Genomic DNA, 270 nt, shown 5'->3' with positions numbered 1-270 from the left:
AAGTTTGGAGACCTAAAACATTGCCAAGGCATTAACGCAATGTTGATAACGAGATGGGAGGAGCCATCGGTTGCAAAGGTGCAACCTCCAGGAAGAGGAAAAGGCTTTTTCCCACAAGCTTCTCTCCAAGCGTGAGATGAAAGAGCCTGCGCCAGTGGACCCGCAACCACTCGGGCCTACTGCCAAATACCCGGATGCCGCGCCTCCAGCAGGGCGGGGCCACCTCCAAGTTACTCCATTTCCCACAAGGCACCGCACGGTTTGGACGAG

Source organism: Crocuta crocuta, unplaced genomic scaffold, assembly GCF_008692635.1.
Source record: "Crocuta crocuta isolate KB4526 unplaced genomic scaffold, BGI_CrCroc_1.0 scaffold64, whole genome shotgun sequence".
NCBI classification, from domain to species: Eukaryota; Metazoa; Chordata; class Mammalia; order Carnivora; family Hyaenidae; genus Crocuta; species Crocuta crocuta.
This window is presented reverse-complemented; position numbering follows the sequence as displayed.